The sequence below is a fragment of the Lotus japonicus genome, chromosome 1 (genome assembly GCF_012489685.1).
Source record: "Lotus japonicus ecotype B-129 chromosome 1, LjGifu_v1.2".
Classification (NCBI taxonomy): domain Eukaryota; kingdom Viridiplantae; phylum Streptophyta; class Magnoliopsida; order Fabales; family Fabaceae; genus Lotus; species Lotus japonicus.
The window spans coordinates 51,160,363-51,170,688 of NC_080041.1; positions in this window are offsets into that span (position 1 = coordinate 51,160,363).

Genomic DNA, 10,326 nt, shown 5'->3' on the forward strand with positions numbered 1-10,326 from the left:
TAAATTGGATATGAGTGATATATGTGATTATTATTTAAATCTTATGTGATATAGTAAAAGATTTAATTAAAAGGGGTTTTAGGGTTTAGAGTGAGTAATTAGAAGTTAAATAGAAAGAGAAAAGAAAGAAAGAAAAATCAGAATTAGAAGAGCAGAACAGAAAAGGGAGAAAGCGTGAAAGCAAGAAGGAGAGGAGAAAAGAGAAGAAAACCTAGGCTTTGATCTTCAAGAGGTAAGGGTTTGAACTAATCTCTTTTTGGATTGGTATAGTAGTGAGATTAATTTGGTTCATTTTGTTAGCCATACGTGTTTCACAATTTGTGAATCGTTATTGGTTCGCGAATGAAAATTGATAAAAATCGTTGCTGGAATGAATATGAACATGGTTCTTTTATATATTAATTATATAGTTGGATTGTTTCTTCTTTTTCGAATTGCTAAGCGAGAATCTATATAATCATATGTTTCCACATTGAATATTATAAAGTAAATTGTCTCCATTGAATTCACATGGTTCGATTGTTTGGTAATTAGAGTACTAACGTGAACATATATGTTTCATTCAAATATATGTTTGAAAGAGGTGTTCTTGGTGGGTTTCTATTGCTGATATGGAGAGCTGCTACTATTGTCTTGTGCGTGGGTGTTTTTGGTGCGTTGGCCCCATTGTTTCTGTCCGCTTTTGGGTTTCTTGGATTCTTGAATTTTAGTTTCTTTGATTCTTGGGTTATTTAGTTGGGTTTGTATTGGTTCTTGGGTGAGTTGCAGTGTTCTGCATTACTAGAATTAATTCTTTTGCCAATTCTTGGCCTATTTCGGTGCTGTTTTTATTAAAAAAGAATTGAAGTTATGTGTTCAGTGGTTATGTTTTGTAAAATTGGTGATGATTTCGTATTGTTGAACTGGTGATGAATATGCTAAAATAATTAAGACTAGGAGATGGTCTGAATATGCATATGTTGGTTGAGTTGAGCACACTACACTGCATAGTTGTCAAGAGGCAATGTTTGCTAGTTCTCGTGGAGGCTAGTGACTTGTCCCAAAACTGGAGTGGTTTTGAAGCCTAGAGCGAGGGCTTCATTGGTGGTTATCTGTCTGGAGTGGACGCGGTGATACCGCTAAGGATAACAACTTTGGTACCAAAGACATTTGCACGGAGTCACACTTGAGTCATATAAGTTATTGTAGGGAATTATTGATGTCAATTAAAGTTAGCTGCAATATCTTTGGAGAATTTTGTTCTTGTGGTAATTGACAATATTTATATTTGCTTTATCTGAGCTATGATTATGGAGTATTGGCATACTTTGAAAATTAATTGATTATATTAAAGTTTATGATATATCTTCTTAATTATGTATGAGAAATTTATGGATAATTTTTATAAGCTTTCGCATTACTTATTATTATGCTTATCCATATGATATGAGTTCTCACCCTTCTGTTGGAATGATGTTCTATGCGACATCGCTCAGGTACGGAGAACAGTGGAGCTTCTCGCGAGGGTTAGTCAGAGGAGCTAGTCTTTTAGATATGCTTTTAGTGATGGGAGTCATGCTCTATTATGTAACACCGGGGAAACGCTTAGTTTGAACCTTGATATTAAGAGTTATTTTGTGAACTCTCTTTATTTATTTTTTGGAGTATGTTTTAGTTTGGAGTTGAAAAATAAATCCGCTGTGCTATGCATATGACGTTATGACACTAAGTTTGGAAATTTATATATTTATTATGAGCATGACAGGTGTTTTGATTTATGGCTTTGGAGAATAAGTGTGACACCCTCTGTGTTATGCATTTTACTCTGATTTATGCCTTAATAATTACGCGGGGTTTAGAGGGTGTTACATCTGCCAAGCGAATTTTTCGCTTAGAATTGATTGAAGTTAGTACTTAATCATATTGTATAGTTATGCAAGATGCTATCTTATGGTTAGTACTAACTGTTTGTTTAACTAAACAGAACATGGTGAACATGAACCAACTCGCTGGGGCAATGACTTGTTTATTCAATTGTCAAGATATTGCTTATTGAAATGTGGAGATAGTAGATATTGAATTGTTTATTGGAGCATTGATAACAGGCCATGTATAACCTTAGGGTAAGCAATACATAACATATAAGTATATATACAACATATATATATATATACCCCCTTATTCTTCACATGTTGCTTGTACTATTTATTATATTCTGTGAGTTGACCCTAGCGCCTTGGCTTTGTTTGTATGTTTGTGTTTGGGCGGTCGGCCTGCTGCCAGGCGTCCGTCAGACGATTAGTGATGATTCGTAACTCGAGGAGGACCAGGAGCGTAATGACCATTACTGAAGTTTCGACGAGGACCCGGATCGAATGCATGATCAGATGAGGGTTGATGATGGAAGTATAGAGTATGGGTGTTTTAGAGCCTACTAAGGTTGGGTGTTAATGTCATAGCTCTGATTTTCATTTGTACTTTTGGGACAGGGTAGTTTCCGACAGATTGCTTTTCAGTGTGGTTCTCCGTAGATGGGAATCGCCGGAGTAGTCGGACGTAAGAGTTCTTTTTGGAAGCTGTTTTGGGCTGACTTACTTTTCGGAGGACTGTATTTATAAAACTTATGACTCCATTTATGAGTCGCACTTGGTTGCCGTTGGGCAATACCTTTAGTTACTTGATGTTACTTTTCGTCACTTGAGGACACTCGTGACGATGTTTTTAGTTGCAGCGAGGGCTGTGCTTGTATTGTATATTAATCGCTGTTAATCACGATTGGGTTGAGTCTTCATTTCGACAAGTCTTTTTATTTAAACAAATCAAAGAAAAAATAATACCTGCTTTTCCGCTTTATTTTATCCTTGAGTTACTAAAGTGACGCCACCGAAATCGGGGTGTTACACATCACAAGTTTGCGCCACTGAATCAGTCTTTCATCGGTCTCTTGTCTCGACTTTATCTCGTTCAAGAGTCCATTCGACATCGTCACCATTCCGAAGCTCAACTTTCCTGGTGCGAGCTTAACATCCAAGCTCAGATCTCGGAATGCTTCGAGCAGTTCTAACTCCTTGACCATCAACGAGGATACATGTATAGCCTTTCGACTGAGAGCGTCAGCCATAACATTAGTTTTCCCCGGATGATACTGTAGAGCAAACTCGTAATCCTGAAGGAACTCCATCCACCTTCGCTGCCTCATATTCAGATCTTTCTGATCAAACAAGTACTTCAGACTCTTGTGATCACTGTAGATCATGCGTCGGGTAGTTCTTCTCGTGAATCTTCAGCTGTCGCGAGGCATAAGCAATCACTTTCTTTTCTTGCATCATTACACAACCCAACCCATTATGTGAAGCATCATAGTAAACGTCGTATGGTTCTCCTTCCTTGGGTAAGGCTAGTATTGGTGCAGTAGTCAGTCTCTTCTTCATTTCCTGAAAACTCTCTTCACATTTCTCCGTCCATGCAAAAGGTTGATTCTTCTTTGTCAATTGAGTCAACGGTGAAGTCAACTTTGCATAATCCTTCACGAAGCGTCTGTAGTAGCCAGCAAGTCCAACAAAACTTCTGATATCGCTTGCTGTCTTAGGTTGTTCCCATGACATGATCGATTCAATCTTGCTGGGGTCAACAGCCACACCCTGACTTGATATGACGTGACCCAGGAACTTCACCTCTTCCATCCAGAACTCACACTTCGAGCCATTAGCATATAGCTCCTTCTCCCGCAATACTCCTAGCACTTGACGCAAATGCTCTTCGTGTTCTTCTTTACTCCTTGAGTAGATCAGAATATCGTCAATGAACACCACCACGAACTTGTCCAGGAATGGCCTGAACACTCTGTTCATGTAGTCCATAAACACTGCGGGTGCATTTGTAACTCCAAACGGCATCACGAGATACTCATAATGCCCGTATCGAGTTCTGAATGCGGTCTTCTGGATATCAGCCTCCTTGACACGAATCTGGTGATATCCTGACTTCAGATCTATCTTCGAGAAAACAACATATCCTATGGCGACGAATCGTGTGTAGGTTTGGGGTCCCCATGGCTTTGGTAATGGACAATGGGACTCAATTCACAAGCAATGTCACCAGAGAATTTTGTGCGGATATGGGAATTGAAATGCGATTTGCATCAGTAGAACATCCACAGACTAACGGACAAGCGGAATCAGCCAACAAAATTATTTTGAAGGGCTTAAAGAAAAAATTTGATGAGGCAAAAGGTCTTTGGGCGGAGGAGCTCCCAGGCGTCCTATGGGCATATAACACGACTGAACAAACAAGCACGAAGGAAACCCCATATCGTCTAACTTATGGAACTGATGCCATGCTCCCTGTGGAAGTTGAAAACCAAAGTTGGCGAGTAACCCGGTTTAATGAGGACGATAATGGGGAAAATTTGATAGCAAATTTAATTATGCTGCCAGAGGAACAACGAGAGGCACACTTAAGGAATGAGGCGGGAAAGGTGAAGGTGGCAAGGAAGTTTGCAACAAAAGTGGTCCCAAGAACTATGAGGGTAGGAGACTTAGTGCTTCGAAAGAAGACTATACCTGACAAGCACAACAAACTTTCGCCCAATTGGGGCGGGCCTTAGAGGATAATTGGCGATGTTGGAGGTGGAGCTTATAAGCTGGAACAACTTAATGGTCAAAAGATTCCACGAACATGGAACGCCTCACATTTGAAGCAGTACTTTTGTTAAGTGGAACAACAAAAATGAATGAAGCCACACTCTTTTTCCCTTTCTTTGAAAAGGTTTTTAATGAGGCGGCATATGTATAGAATGAAGGGACAATAGCTCCCATGTATGGAAAGTAATGAAAAGATCATTTCAAGAGATTGTCTATTTTTTGATATTACGAATTTATGCGGCGCAAGTCGTATCAGGGTATAAAATACCGCGAGTAATCCTTTCGGAATAAGAAAGTGTCGCCCTCAAGTGTCAAAAGCCGTGGAAATTCTAGTGGCCACTAGAAACCAAGACTCGTCGAAAAATCGGCTAAGGTATATAAACCTAAACGTTAACAAAATTCAGTAAATAACAACTTCAAGGTAACAACAGTTAAACTAAAAAGAACTTCATTAAAGATAAGAAAAGGACATGGCCCATACATGTCTTAAGCAACAACAAACAAAAGGGCAAAGCCCAAAACAAAGCTTGACTTAAGCAAAATAAAAAAACAAATAAAATCAAGCCAGGTTCTCATTGTTGGCGTTGCTGTCTTGGCTCGCGGCAGCTTTTGGGTCCTTTTCCCCTTCATCCCCATTCTTGTCTTCGCCATGACCATCTTCAACATTTTCTTCCTCAGACTCACTTTCAGAGTTTAATTGAGGAAGGAGGTCAATATCAACATCATCATCGCTGACTACCTGACCATCCTTGATGTCCTTCAAAAACCCGATACGGGAAAGGTCAAAGCCTGGTTCAACAACACTTATTTGCTCTTTAGCCTTGAGAAATCCTTGAGCAAATTGAATTGATGCACGCCCTAGAATGAAGGCATTCAGGCGTTCATATTTCTCTTCCATCTTTCGGCACTTAGCCTGAGCAGCAGTGTGTTTAATATTAATGGCTTCCTTCAAAGATTTAGTCTTTTGAAGGAGCAGGTCAGAAGTCGCCAAGTCTTCAATTAACTTAGCACATTTCTCCTCGGAAGACTTCAGGTGCTTGTTGGCGGTTTCAGCGTCGACCTTTGCTCGCTCATATGCAGCCTTATAGTCAGCCGCCTTCTTCTCAAGACGATTCTTGGCCGCGTGCAAATCCTTCACATAGTGAGCCATACCCGCCACGGTACTGGCGGCAGAAAGAGCATGGTGAATGGCCATGGAAGCAATGTTGGGGGGACCTTGACCAGAAATGTCTTTGTGGAGCCTGTTGTCAAAGGTTCGATTCATAAAGTCCAAACCGTTGAAGTGGGGATTGGACAAGCTTAGCAAGGTAGGGAGAGCCTCGCCTCTGATGGTTGAACTAGAGCCAGCATGACCAAATGAAGTTGGCGGGCGGTTGATCATTGCATTTAGATCTTCACGGGGTGGCGGGACATTATCATTTCCCTTCTTTTTCTCTGCCGGTTTACCTCTGGAGGCTAAACCGGAGGGATTGAGAGTTGTTTGGTGTAAGGGTTTATCACCAGCAGTTCTTTCAGTGGCGCCTGAAATTTTCTGGTGCTTAGGATCTCTGATGCTGTCAGAATCTGAAGCACCTTCAAGTTTTTTCTTCTGCTCAGCTTCCGCAGCTCTTTTTCTCGCCGCCTCAACAGATTGGGCGAGATACTCTTTCATCTTCAACGGGCTGGCGTCGACCTTGCCTTTACCCATCGTGGCTACACAGGAAAGTATCACAGTTAGAAGTGAGGCATGAATAAAAAAGCAAGTTATGTGTGAAGATTATAAACTTACTAATAAATTGATCTAAAGTGCCAGTTTTCGACGCCTCGATCAAATCATGACCAGAGACTACCGGCAATGAACGAAGATAATCGACGACCCCTCGCTCAGAATCATCCAGGGCGTCATATGAAACAGAGATTTTTCAGCGAGGATTTTTCGTCCAATAAAAGGGGAAGAGAGAATTATTGTTGGAATCTCAGAAAAAATTCTTTACTTCAGGCGATTCAACAACTTTAAAGTATTTTTTCTGCCACACTTTGTAATGGCTCTTTAGGGCAGTAAACCGGCTCATTTTCTTGCGGGCTAAAAGAGGGACCCACTTCACGGAAGTGGGTTTCTTGGTAACAGACTTATAGAAAAGAAAAAATAAAGGGTAGGTGGGCGTGAAGCTCAAATAGTCACATAGAATTTCGAAGCAACAGATAAAACCCCAGGCGTTGGGCTGGAGTTGGCAAGGCGCCACATTCAGAAAGGATAGAACATGACATATGAAAGGAGAAAAAGGAAGTTTGATGTTCAAATCAGTGAAGAAGTAACCATAAACGAAGAAGAAGTCGGGCGATTCATCTGATGATTCTTTGCGTAAAAGAACACAATCATCCTCGCTGTAGGGAAGAATGTTTAGCTGAAGGTCTTCGTTATGAGAAGTGGCGGGATTTACCTTCGTAAACCCTTGGGCAGATATCTGAAGCGAATTAATGCTCCCAATACTACCCCAAATGGAACGCCACAGACATTTATCTTCAACCAAATGTACGTTTGTGCGCCATTCGGGCGAAGATAAATACCCATTCACCCATTGGAGGCCGCGGGTTTGGAGGAGCAAGGAGAGGAGAAGAACTTTGTCGTTTCTCGACCGATCTTCGAGCAGTTTGTCTCTATTTCACGGCATCGAGGTAACTTCCTTGATTCTTACCTTTGATCATTCTTTTTGTCGCGTTTCTTTATCTCTTTATGTGCTCAAAGTTTCGAGCTTTTCGTAAAACTGTCTGATTTTCCCGATTTTTCTTTTGAAATACCTTCCATGCTTGCCCAACAACCTAGAACACTCGCCGTTGTGCGCCGATTTCGATCGAGTCGCCGAGGATCTGAAAAACTGTATAAAAACCCTTTTGCGTGCATATTGAAACTTTTATGTCGAAAAGTCACAATCCGACTTAGTGCCTTAGGATTAGTTGCTACAGATGTCGTTGTGAACGTTCCCATCAAATTTGTTTTCCGAAGTTTTAACTTTGAGTTTTTGTGCTTTAATTTTGGACCAAAATGCCCCTAACTAGTCGTATTTCGACCCGGACGTTCTAATTTTTTTTCGACAGTTTCTTTACTCTAGTTTTACCCTAAGACTACCTAGGAATTAATTTAGATCGAAGAAAAAGCGCCGGAACCCTTTTCTCTTTAGGGCCGAGAGCATGTTTAGGGGGGGGGAGGTTTTCGTTTTTGCGATAACTCAACCTCTCGTGCTCGATTGTTGTACTCTGAAGCTTTAAATGCTTTGTCTATCGTTAATTAGTTGTATGTGATCGAGCTAATCGATTTTGTATGGATTTCTGCTTTGTTTTCTCTGAGGTTCAGTTGAAGGAACTTTGGGTTCTACGGAGCAACTTTGTGAGGAGAACCTATACCGCGAGGCTGGAACAACTCGAGGTTAGGGCAACTTACCTATTAGCTAAGATTGCATGATAGGCGTCGATAAATTCGACTTGTATATTATTTTGATATTGGTTATGATGATGAATTTTTGTTATGTTGCTACCATGACTTATGATATGGATGTTTTATTAAATTGTGCGCATTGACGCGTTTTCGGAGCGAAGAATCACTGAATTGATTCCTTTTGATCTTTCGGGTTGAATGAACAACCCTAGGCGAGTCCAAACACGGGGTTTGAGACTTAGCTATCGTTTGTATACTTAGACTTTCCCTGGGATTACATTTGGTGGGGTTTTTGGCAAACTTAGAAAGAATAGAATTTTGGAAACTAGAGACTTTAGCAAACTTAGACTTCAAGAATTAAACTCATAACTTGACTAATTCAATTCGAAACGTTTTCATTAACGAATAAACCATAGGGAATCTCAAAGGTAAAATGATTGCGAAAGACGGGGAAAAGTCGACTTTGTCGTGGGTTCTGGAGAATTGGTGGACCCCACGGGGGTGAGCCACGGTGACTAGAGGAAGTCACCGAGTACTTGGGTACTCTTGTTGTTGGAGTTATGTCGTAGGGTCGGCATTAAACTCTTGAGTTTTGATTTGAGAATTAAGCTAAACACTTGCGTTGTGAGGACGATTCGATGTTTGGCTAACCATATTGCATCATGCATACATTCGAGGTTTGTACGATCGAAAGATTGGGCCTCGGTGAAGTTGGGACGGCTTCACGAAGGTTGGGACGGCCTTCATCGAAGAACACATGGATGTATCTTCGGCATAGCGGGCAGAGTGGTACGACCTAGGGTGGTTGGGACTGATCTGACTATGCATGGGTTTGTAAGTGACACCCGAGTGGAAATGGTTAAACACTAGGCCGATGTTAGGACTGACTCGATGGTGCCCATCCCAATTGAACTATCCGGATCATATTGAATTGCATTTCACGCATACATTCACCCTGACTGGAATTGTATGTTATCTGAATTATCGAAGCATTGTTAGAGCCGATAACATGCTAGGATTATTTATACATATATATATATATATATATATATATATATATATATAAACATATATATCTATACCCCAATCACATGTTGTATGCATAAATTACTTTATTCCGTGAGTTGACCCTAGCGCCTTGGCTTTGGTTTCATGTTTGTGTTTGGGCGGTCGGCCTACTGCCAGATGTCGATGGCGGACTGGTTTTCGATGGTCTCTCCCTCGGGGCGGATCAGGTTTGAGTTGGTTGACCGGCATGCCCCCACCGCTTGGGTGATCGATCCTGTGGATCATCGAGCGACGTACCGGGGATGGTCATGGAGGACCGTACTGACGAGCGTGGACGTCTGACGAGAGGAGTTCTACGACGCATGGAGCTGAGCTTCAACTTGCCGCCTTCAGTTCGCTGTGGACTGGGCACTGGTCGAGGACCACCTGCACCACCTTCATCTTCATCTGATGACGAGGACCCATCCGAGATCGAGGCTGATGTTGATGCACCTGTCACGCCACTTCCTGCTACTGCTGTCGATCCTACCGACGTTGCGTCGTCCTCGAGGCTCGTGGAGCCGAAGAGGGAGCCTGTTGTTCCATCTGCCTCTCGCTGTTTTCCGTTTACTCCATCACGCGTCTACCGTGTGGAACCCCTGGTTCGTGTGGTGGAGGAGGATGTCCTTTATGAGGAGGTAGATGTTGAGATGGGCTCGACTAGGGTTGTTCGCAAGACAGTTAGGAAGGAGGTCGTCGACTTGGATACCGAGATGATCACGGTGGACTCTGACTCCGACACCGACGTCGACAGCTACTCGCCGAGCGACGAGGAGGAGGAGGAGGAGCTTTGAGTGGTAATGGGAGGGTAGGTTTAGGCAGGCGTCATATTTTGTGTAGAGCTCTGATTCGTTTTGCTTTTGGGACAGGGTAGGTTCCCGACGCATGGCTTTTTGTGTGGTTCTCTTACTGAGGGATCACAGTGAGTCAGTCGGACCATAGGGGTCTTTGCTTAGGCCATTTTGAGGCCGACTTACTCTTGGAGGATTGTAATTATAACTTTTACTCACACTTCTAGATCTGTACATATTTTCCTACGGGCACACTACTTTGGAGTCACTGCGAGTGCGCGTGACGTGGGAGTGCAGCTGAGGCTGTACGTGTTTATATGATGTACATCGGTTAGTTTTAGTTGCTGGGTTATGTCTTTATTTTCTATCGCTTTATTAAAAAGGAAAAAAAAATACCTGTTTTCCGCGTAAAGTTTATTTTTGAGTTACTAAAGTGACACCTGGAAATCGGGGT